The sequence below is a fragment of the Lepus europaeus genome, chromosome 6 (genome assembly GCF_033115175.1).
Source record: "Lepus europaeus isolate LE1 chromosome 6, mLepTim1.pri, whole genome shotgun sequence".
In the NCBI taxonomy this organism is placed as follows: domain Eukaryota; kingdom Metazoa; phylum Chordata; class Mammalia; order Lagomorpha; family Leporidae; genus Lepus; species Lepus europaeus.
The window spans coordinates 114798819-114809347 of NC_084832.1; positions in this window are offsets into that span (position 1 = coordinate 114798819).

Consider the following 10529-nt stretch of genomic DNA (forward strand, 5'->3'; position numbering starts at 1 on the left):
TGGCTTTGGAAAACCAGTGAGGCTGGGACCAGGAAGGGGAACCCTCTTTCCAAGGCCAAGGTTCATAGTGCTTTTCTCATCTGTATACCCAGTCTTCTCACCTAGAGACCACAGCAGGGGAATGGGATCAGGGGATGCCTGCTGGAGACAGAGTGCACTGCGCATCATTGCAATGTGAATACTAGCACTGCTTGAAGCCATTCATGTCAAGAAGGTTTAGAATAGGGACTTGGGCTGTGTCATTAAGTAAAATTTTTCAGGATGGTAGGAGTGAAGGGTAAAATTCCTTAACAAAGATGATAGCATGTTCAACCCTCACAGGAATGAAATGGCATGGAGGGTTTTGTCACTGTCACTGAACATGGTTTGAGATCATGTGGAGATGGGCATTGGCTGTCTTATGGTAGCACCTGAGAAATCCAGGGTTATTCTCTCTCTCTCTTTTTTAAGATTATTTTATTTATTAGAAAGAGGTAGAGAGAAAGAGAGAGAGAGGTCTTCCATCTGCTGCTTCACTCCCCAGCTGGCCGCAATGGCCGGAGCTGCACTGATCTGAAGCCAGGAGCCAGGCGTTTCTTCCGGGTCTCCTGGTCTTCTATGTATATGCAGGGGCCCAAGGATTGGGCCATCTTCTGATGCTATCCCAGCCCATAACAGACAGCTGGGTCAGAAGAGGAGCAGCCGGGACTAGAACCAGCGCCCATATGGGATGCTGGCGCTTCAGGCCAGGGTGTTAACCTGCTGCGCCACAGCACCGGCCCCCAGGGGTATTTTCTATTCAGCCAGAACCCAGTGAAGTTTCAGCAAGGAAATCACAGTTACATGTTTGCACTCATTTACAGTTAATCCTTGTGTGTAAGCGATACCTTTTGTTGTATTTGACATTTTGAAATAAAGGGTAACTAAGTGTATTCCATTATATTCAAATTCACTTTGAATGTTCATGCTACCAGTGTGCTTGGTCATCTTATTGGTGATGGCATTCTCTTCCAAAGTGGGAGAAAGCTTAATTCTATATTGTCATGTTTGATGGCGCTCTCAACCAAGCGTAGAATAATTTCCCTTTTAGATTATAGGAAGATATATTCTTACAAAATTCTGTGAATATTTAAATGGTACAAATTTGCTTAACATTCATAGGTAAATGGCATTGCATCCTAAGCTTAGAAAATTGTAAAGGTCTCTTCTGACCTCCATGAATGGTTGGTGGGGACATTGGAGATTGCATAGGATACAGGACAATTATTTGTGTGAGACTGTCCTGTGAAACACAGGATGCTTAGCATCCCTTATGTTGTTAGGAAGGAAGGTAGATATCACCCTATGTGTATGAAAGAGACCCAAGGGAAGAGACAAGAAGTTTGTGTGTGTGGAAGGAAAATAGCAACCTTAGAAGCATGCCTTAGATGCAGCTCAGCATTTGCACGTCAGAGTCCTGCCATGTCCTGAGAATTTTGCAGGGAGTCCCAGCCTTCTCCCTTGGAAATATCCCAGGAGAATCCTTCTGCCCCAGACCCATGGAGGTATTTGGTTGGATGACATTGTTTAAGAAAACCTTGTGTGGAATGTTACACTCGGAAAGGCCTTTGTCCAGCTATATCCCAGAAGAGGGAGGGGAAGGACAAACAGTGGCAAGAAGTGGACCTCGTATCCGTGTAAGCCACAGCCTCCATGTAGTCGGGGCTCTCAGCTACCTGTGACGAGCTGCCCGTCCAGCTTGTTGGATGTACCACCTCACTAGGCAGTGCCAGCCTGCGGACTGCTGCCCTCTGTCTCACTTTGGGATTGTTGTCTTGTGGGAGAAAAGGACCTCCATCCCAGCCTTCTCTACTAAATCTACTGAAAGACCGAGGTCATCATGACACCTAAATCAGAGATGACTGAAAACCTTCCCCCCAGACTTCCCAAACCTTCCCAGGAGATAAGTGTCTCGTTCCACTGAGAACTACTGTGCCTGGGGAAAATTCCATGGAAAACACCATGATTACCCCTCATCTCAGCAGCTGTGAGGATCGTTCCAGTTTAGAAATGAAAAATCAACTTCCTTAAAAGGAACTTTGATACTACTAATAGAGAAATCGGTTGATACAGCTCTGACTAAACAAAATGCACTGATGGTCCATGAGAAAGAATGAGAAGGGCGAGCAGGCAGTTAGCCTGGAAGTTAGGATACCAGTGAGGATGCCCATGGCCCTTATCAGAGTGCCTGGGTTAGATACTCAGCTGCAGCTTCTGAGTCCAGCTTCCTGCTAACCCTGGGAGGTAGCAGCGATGGCTCAAGAAGTAGGATTCATGCTACCCTCATGGTAGACCTGGATTGTATTCCTGGATCCCAGCTCTGTCTTAGCTCCATCCATTGCAGGCCTTTGGGGAGTGAACCAGTGAAAGGAAGATCTCTTGCTGTCTGTCCTTCAAGTAAATTAAACATTTTTAAAAAGATTTATTTATTTGAAAGGCAGAGTTAGAGAGAGGGAGAGGCCCAGGTAGAGAGCGAGCAAGTGAGCGAGCTGCTGGTTCATACCCCGAATGGCCACAATGGCCAGGGCTAGGCCCGGCTGAAGACAAGAGTCAGGAGCTTCATCTAGGTCTCCACAGGATGCAGGGTCCAAGCACTTGGGCTGTCATCTGCTGCTTTACCAGGCGCATTAGCAGGGAGCTGGATCAGAAGTGGAGCAGCTGTGACTCAAACCAGCGCCCATATGGGATGCAGGCATCACAGATGGTGGCTTTACCAGCCACACCACAGAACTGGACCCCAAATAAATAAAAACAATTTTAAATAAATTAAAAACATGAAGTGGATTCTTCTAAATGGACACCTCTAAGAAATCAGTCTCCTCTGTCAAGAAATGCACTTGAGAGCTTCCTTAATGTTAGGGTAGCTGTGTTTCTCAAAGCACAGTTTGCATAGTTTCTCTATGCACTTAAGCACAGATTCAGTCATGTTTCAATCAATCTGCTACACATTTTGCTTATGCAGGAAAAAGGCCAACAAAAGCTGAATGGTGAAATATTTCCAGGGAGTGGTACAACTAAGGAGGACCAAAAGAGGCCATAATAGGAACAATTATAATAATATATAACTATATATATATATAAAACAGTTATAAAAACAATTGTCATAATAGGAACAATTTCCACTTGAAACCATCACTTTAACTGTATACTCTGTCTCCTCTTTCTGCTTTGTCCTGGGAATACAAGGGTACTTCCGAAAAATGCTAGAGTATTTGAACTCCATATATAGTTTGAACTCTATATATAGTTTTTTTTATAATGTATCACTTTCTTTTGTTTATATTTTTTATTTTATTTTAAAATGTTTTATTTATTTTTATTATTCTCCTCCAGTCCTGATACAATCACTCCGCCTTCTTGTATTTGGTCATTTCATAATGTACCAATTTTTTTTTGACAGGCAGAGTGGACAGTGAGAGAGTGAGAGAGACAGAAAGGTCTTCCTTTGCCATTGGTTCACCCTCCAATGGCTGCTGTGGCCGGCGCGCTGCAGCAGGCGCACCGTGCTGATCCGATGGCAGGAGCCAGGTGCTTCTCCTGGTCTCCCACACGGGTACAGGGCCCAAGCACTTGGGCCATCCTCCACTGCACTCCCGGGCCACAGCAGAGAGCTGGCCTGGAAGAGGGGCCACCGGGACAGAATCTGGCGCCCCGACCGGGACTAGAACCCAGTGTGCCAGTTTTGCAGGCAGAGGCTTAGCCTATTGAGCCGCGGCGCTGGCCAATGTACAAATTTCATAAACTTTTTGAAGACCTCTCATATGCAGGGATTTCAAATTTTTTTTTGCACCAAAATGAACATAGCTTTTAATTCTATTAATCCATGAACTTTTTGAAGTATGCTAATATTATTTTCGCCATTTGACAAGTGCAAAATTTAAATGATCAGGTACATAGCTTAATTTCAGGACTTTTGGAGAAATGAGAACTAAAATTCTAGTCTTTGGTATCTTCCTCTCACTAGTTCTTACTGTATAGATATGTTTCCCATTTGGTAACATGAAGATAATATAAGCAAAACTTCCCCAGAACCATATATAAGGTTACACTTTTCTGTACATGAACCTGTTTAAAAAATAGTTGAGCATCAAACATCATTCAGTTTAATTCTAGCATTTAAAAAAATCAATATAATCTATGTTGACTCCCTATGTTATTTGTCCCTGATATCTTGTCTTTTTTTTTTCATTTTGCAGCTTTATTGAGGCATAGTAGACATGCAGTAAACACAGCAAGTGCACAATGTGACATTTTCCTGTATGTTGAAACCCACAGAAGCATTACTATATTCAAGTTAGAGACTATGTCCATCTCCCTCCAAATTTCTTCATGCCTTTTGTAATGTTCACCTACTCCTTTCCAAACCCACCCCCCATCCTCAGGCAACACTAAGTCCATTGATATAAAGAAAAGCATTGGAGGTAATACTGAGCTGGAATGTCTTGACCCTCCTTGGCCTTCCTGCACTCCGTCTTCAAGCCTGCTGAAGGCTTCCTTTGGGTCTGCTTGTCTCAAGGGTCCCCTCCCAGACTGCAGAACTGCACAGCTCAGGGGGCATCTTTCTCATGCTGTTCCACAGTCACTGTGCCCCAGGAGATGTGGGGCCCCATGGTCGCCCTGTGTGGTACCCAGCAGCAACTGCTTCCCACACCCCTTCTCTCTATCCACCTCTTACTGTTTTAGGATTTACTTATTTGAAAGGCAGAGTGACAGAAAGACACACACACACACACAAACAGAGAAGGAGAGACATAGAGCAAGACGAATTCCATCCAGTGGTTCATTCCCCAAGTAGATGTTGTAGCCAGGGCTGGGCCAGGTTGAAGACAGGAGTCAGGAACTCCATCGGAATCTTCCACATGAATGGCAGGGGCTCAAGCATTCTGGCCATCTTCTGCTGCCTTCCCAGGCACGTTAGTAGGAAGCTGATTCAGAAGTAGAGCAGCTGGGGCTCCAATTGGCTGTCTGATATGGGATGCTGGTATCAGAAGTGGCATCTCTTGATGGGTGTAGTGAGGCTTGTGGCCCTGGCACGAGGCTGTCAACTGCCAGCCCAAGTTCCTGCAGTCATCAGGGAGTCGGGAAACAATTCAATATCACTTCTCTGGTGAAAACCACAAAACAGGGAAGAGCTACAGTGTTCCCCTGCGTACCTTGAGTTCTGCTCTCTTTAAGTGTGCGCTCGCGCACTTGTACAAAGCTTGAGCTTGGAAGGTGACTTCCAAAATGAAGATGAGGGAGTCACCTAACATCTGGGTCAAGAATCTACTTGAATGGATCCAGTCACTCTGATCTCTAAATAATATTCCCCCAAAAAGGGGCCTTGTTTGTGACTGCCTCTTCCTCTCCATTTGTATGATTGCCATGGTAAAGAATGGTAGCAAACAGGCACGGTGGGTGACAGGTAGGTGAGATGTGAGTCACCTTAGTAGCTTCAAGATTTGCAGGTCTGGGAGCAGAGTGGGCAGGCTAGAGTTAGGGAGACCAAGGAAGAGGGAGATGGAAAGGGGCAGCTACTTGGAGCACTCTGCATGAGACTCTTTGGGCCTGGGATCCTTCCCCTGGAAACTCTGGGGACAGGCCTTGTGTGGCTGTAGCCCAGGTCTCTCCTCCAGGAAATGAAGATCCTTGAGAAGCCTCCAGAAGGGGAGGGGACTGCTCTTTCACAACCTTTGCCACTGAGCCCCCTAAAGCCATATGGAGGCTCAGAACATAATTTATGCACTTGTTTCCTACATAGTACTTCCACTTTATGATAATTAAATTTTTTTTTTAGTAGAAGATACAGGTTTTCCTTTTCTAGAGCAAAAATGACCAGGCACTCTCCATGGCGGGTCACCTCCCTTTCTTCTTCCTGCTGTGCCCACACACGGAGGACCAAGCCTTTCCCTTTGCTTACTGGTCCTCTGCCCCCCACACTTCAGCTGCCTACCCCTTCCTCATTCAGGGTGTCCTTTATTGGCACAAAGGTTAGCTTCCCCAGAATCTTGCTTCTCAAAAACGTGGACCATGAGCCAGCAGTGAGTGTCACCTGGGAACTTGTTCAAACTGCGGGGCCTTCTGCCCACCCTGGACTACTGAGTCGGAATCCACACTTGGACAGGCTATCCCGGTGATGTGTGATGGGTGCCAGCATTACAGTTGGAGAAGCTGTGGCCTAGAACATTTCCTTAAATGCCTGTAACGGCCAGCGCAGGGTCAGGCTGAGGCCAGGCGCTTGGAATTCTTTGTGGGTCTCCCCTGTGGGTGGCAGGGGCCCAAACACCTGAGCCATCACCTGCAGCCTCCCGGAGTGCACGTGAACAAGAAGCTGGAATCGGAAGGAGAGCATATGGAATGCAGGCATCCCAAGTGGTGTCCCAACTGCTGCACCAAACACCCATCCCTGTCACAACATTTTTTAACAGAGCATCGGTTAATTTATCACATGTCCAATCAATACATTTGGAGGGCCTGCTGTATGCTAGGTACTCTTCGTGCTGGGAGGGAGTCGAGGTTACAGGAGGTATCCCCGTACCATAGAACCCACAAGTATAGCAGGCTTATAAGAACAAAACAAAACTCCAAAACAAAGACAGGTTTCTGTTTGACGCTAGTGCATAGCTACGCCCACTGATTGATGCTGTGTTTTATTCTGCGTGTCTTTCAGTTTCCTCACACAATTCATGCAAAAACCAAACACAAACAAGCAAAAGAGTGAACCTGAAACATTGCCCTCTTTTCCCATTTCTTGGGTGTTATTGCATTGTTAGCATAAGCTTCTGGGATGAGTACTGCGACAAATTAAAGAAGTAGGAACAGTATCTCTGCCGATTTTTCTAGGTGGTTTCCCACATGTGCATCTCCTCTTCAATTAGCAGTGCCTCTTGCATTACTGTGGGCTGTATTCTGGAAGTTTGCTTCTTTCAGTTTTGGTGATGTGGGGAGTGAGTGGCGAACAGGGAATGACTGGAAATACCTATTAAACCCAGACAAGCCTGTCTGTTTTTTGGCGATAGCAGGATAGTTTTGGGGAAATAGAATCCACAATAATATCACAGCGTGTGGACCCCAAGGATGACAACACAGCTGCACCTTCGAGTGTTTGCATGAGCACAGAGGAGCTGATGCTGGTGACTTCAGGAAGAGACGTGGACAGAGTAGTGCAGAAAAGCCCCAGCTCGCGTGGCAAGACAACTGCTTCCTCCATGGGAAAGAGTTGCCTGGGCTGCAGCTGGGCTGTCCTGTCCAAGTCTCTAGCTCATTTGAGTCCAGGTTGTTTGAGCAGTATCAACTGATATGAAAAACCTGATTGCATTATCTGGTGGGAATTTATGGTATTTGTGTTAGTTTTGAGATAACTTTCTAGGATGTATTTCATTTTAGTTAATTCATTTGTGAGCCGGGTGGAAGAGAGAGTGAGAGAGAAGGAGGAGAGCTCCCATCTGCTGGGTCATTCCCTAAAGGACTGCAATGACCTTGGCTGTGTTTTGCTGATGGCAACAGCCAGAAACTCCCTCATGGGTGGCAGAGCCATTCTCAATTCCAGCACATATTATCAGAGCAATGTTTTGGTTTATATACTTAGACCATATTCTGCCATTACCCCTTTCCTAGAACATACATTGTGATACGCTAATAAGCCACTAACAGAGGATTCAGGATACTGTCCGAGCTTGGCTCCATTCACTAGGTTTTGCTGTTTTTGACTTTTACTGCCTTTGTCTGCTGGAGTTTTGGCTGTCACCGTGCTGACCCAGCAGGCTGCTCGGCTGGGGGAGGAGGGCACAGCATTTCTGTTGCTTACTCAGCATGTTATTTCTCTTTGGAGCAAAGTGCAGTGGCTTCTGGTCAATTTTTGAATTGATTTTAGGATGGTTTTAATGATTTATAAAGCAGCATTTAATCCTACACATCTAGGCTCTCTTTGCCTTGTGAAATCAGCTACGCCATGAAATTGTCTAAGGTCGTCCTCTAAAGGTACCCACTCGAAAAAACTCTTTGGAGAAGATTCTGCGTCAGTCTGTTTATAATCAAAGCTTCATATGTGGTCAGTTGGCTTTTCAAAAACTGAATTTCAGTGACATCATTCTGTTAAAATATATACTTCAGAAATTACAAATATGATTTATATAAATAGAAAATGAGCTATAGCAAAGAAATCGTTAATATCTTTGCTGAAAAAAATCTACCAGTTAGTATATGGCTTCCGAGTCAGAGTTAGGTAGGTTATCTAATCAACGGTAGACATCAGGTAAAGCGAAAGTACATTCTTGTAGAAAATTAAATAGATTCTGGGCAGATCTATTAGAGAATGCTGCTGGATGACACCCCCTTTTGCTTTGTATTCAAGTTCTAGATGGTTTTTATTTACTATTCATTTATTTTATGATTTATTTGAAAGGCAGACGGACAGAATAAGAAGGTGAGAGGTGGAGAAAGAGAGAGAGAGGGACAGAGGGAGATCAGGAGATCGTCCATCTACTGATTGACTCTCCAGATGCTTGTAATAGCCAGGCCCGGGCCAGGCCAAAGCCAGGAGCCAGGAGCCAGGAATTCCATCTGGGTCGCTCACATGAGAGTCAGGGACCCAAGTACTTGAGCCACCATCGGCTTCCTTCCCAGGCACATTAGCAGGAAGCTGGAGCAGAAGCAAATGGCTGTGACTGGAACCAGGCACTCTAATACGGGATATGGGCATTCTAAGCAGTGGCTTAAGCTGCTGGGCCCACTCACCTGCCCCTGGAGGATTTTTGTTGGCAATCTCTTCTTCTGATCATAAATAATCTCCATAGGTTAAAAGCTTAGTTACATTGTATCTTGTCCCTGGCCATTGATACTGATGGAGCAAGGCAGGTTAACTTGCAGAACCAGGCCTCTTTGTGGAGTATAGTCTACAGATTTGGAGCTGTTTCTATTTGGGTCCCTATTAAGTCACAGAATCACCCTCTATTCAGTTACCTTTCGGGTCTCTAACTACACATATTTAGACATTTCAATATTGTTTGACAAGTCTTTGAGGCTTTGTTCACTTTTTTCTATTATTCTCTCTTCAAATAGCTTCTACTGCCTTTCTTCTAAGTTTGTTGAATCTGTTTGCTTTACAAAATAATTAAGGGGTTAAAAATTCAGCACAAAGCAAAGAAAGTTATTCTGGTGAGAAATGGAGTCCCTGTTACGTGGGCAGATAACAGAAATAAAAATAAAACCCTTTCAGTACCTCTAATTAAGAGCAGGCTAATTACTCTCAGTACACTATTTCATTTTAATAGTGAGAACCCTAATTCTTAGCCTTCATTGAAACATTATGTTTTTGCTTTGGAACAATGCATCAAACTAAGCACACTTTGCTGGTTTTTGTTTTATATATTTCATTTTCTTTTTTTTTTCTCAGACTCATTGTTTCAGATATTCAAAACCAAAGCAAATAAGACCTGCTTTCTTTTTATTTTTTTATGAGACCAGCTTTCTATCCCTACCACTTTGTATATCCATTTTCTCTACCTTTCATTATTTTCTTTCATTATTTTCTTCCAGATTCTTGAACAGTGAGTCCCTTTACCATAAGCCATTCTCCTCTTTATTTGGGAAGAAAAACCACTTGCATCCCATTTTTTTTGCATACACATTTGTATTGTCGTGCCATATTGTTCCAGTATAGATTCAAAAACTCAACTTCTAACTATAGTAACCATTTTCTATTAATCAGAGAAAATTTGGAGTATGATTGTTGTGGGCTATCTTTAATGCACAAATGTTTTAGCAAACCAAAATGCAGCAAGTCCCAGCAACTTCTACAGCTTCCGTACCTTCTTGAAGCTGCAAACATGAATATACTTGTAAACAGACCCCAGAAGCATGGCCACTCTACAACGTGTAAAGAATAAGAAATAAAAGTGTATCTAAAGCAGTGATGTAGATATCTGAGAACTATCTATGAATTATCTCAATTTTATCCCAGTTTTCAGTACAAAATTTATAAAAAAGATCTTGGTAAACAAGTTTCAGTGGATGCACTGCAAGACATAACCACTGTTTGTATAAAATGTTTATAAGAATTCTAATTCTATTTAGTTGAATATATAATTTTTAAAATTTATTTGACAGAGTTAGACAGTGAGAGAGAAAGAGACAGAGAGAAAGGTCTTCCTTCCATTGGTTCACCTCCCAAAATGGCCACTGCAGCTGCCGCTGCGCCGATCCGATGCCAGAAGCCAGGTGTTTCTTCCTGGTCTCCCATGTGAGTGCAGGAGCCCAAGCTCCTGGGCCATCCTCCACTGCCTTCCAGGGCCACAGAAGAGAGCTGAACTGGAAGAGGAGCAACCAGGACTAGAACTGGGCGCCCACATGGGATGCTGGCGCCACAGGCGGAGGATTAACCAAGTGAGCCACGGCGCCAGCCCCTGAATATATAGTTTTCTACTTTTCTCAACTTCAAGACCTGTATGAAAGTAGTAATAATGGCTTATAACCCAGTATAAATAGAACTTACAACCCAGTATAGAAAGTTTAAGAACTTCACATTTTACTTT